Source organism: Sceloporus undulatus, chromosome 4 (genome assembly GCF_019175285.1).
Source record: "Sceloporus undulatus isolate JIND9_A2432 ecotype Alabama chromosome 4, SceUnd_v1.1, whole genome shotgun sequence".
In the NCBI taxonomy this organism is placed as follows: Eukaryota; Metazoa; Chordata; class Lepidosauria; order Squamata; family Phrynosomatidae; genus Sceloporus; species Sceloporus undulatus.
This window is the reverse complement of record NC_056525.1, coordinates 2,761,210-2,761,892: the sequence shown is the minus strand read 5'-3', so window position 1 is coordinate 2,761,892 and position 683 is coordinate 2,761,210. Positions and strand designations below refer to the sequence as shown.

Below are 683 nucleotides of genomic sequence, written 5' to 3'. Positions count from 1 at the left end.
AATAATAATAATAATAATAATAATAATAATAATAATAATAATAATAATAATAATAATAATAATAATAATTTTATAACGCCCTTTCCACCAAAGGGAAGAACATCAAATATATGTAGTAAAAAAAGGACGATAAAACACAATGCTACAAAATGCTGAAATACTACTCTCATTCAGAAGCAATGCAGTAAGGCAACTGAGGGATGAATTTGGTCTAAAGAAGCCTGAGTCCTCGCAATGCAGCAGCTTCATTTTGCCAATGGTTGCTTCTATGCCTTTTCCATCTTTGGGTGTGTTGTGTGCAATGTTCGTAATGATTTCTTGGATCTGCATTAGGGCTCTTCAAGTTTTTTTTTTCTTTTTTAAAAAATTGGGGATGATTTGCTAAGACGACCCTATGGTTTGCAATGTGCATTTTCTCCTCAGTGAATTTTTCCTTTTAAAATTATAGTTATAATGCAAAAATGTAATTTCACTGATGCAATAATAATAATAATAATAATAATAATAATAATATGTTTTATTTATAGACCGCTATTCCGCTTTGATCATAGCGGTGTACAAGTAAAAAATTGCAATGACAAATACAAAGTACAATCAAAATATTTTAAAAAGAAATAATTGATATTAATTAAAAAAGAATGTTGTCTTCCAGGCGAGGCCTGTTGTTGCTGGCCTGCCTCTCT

The 683-nt window shown here is 29.9% G+C and overlaps 1 protein-coding gene across 1 annotated transcript in view; it reads left to right on the top strand.

Moving 5' to 3' along the window:
• Positions 1–683, top strand: part of EFCAB8 (EF-hand calcium binding domain 8) — a 61,014-nt gene that overhangs the window by 56,737 nt on the left and 3,594 nt on the right. The window lies entirely within an intron of this gene.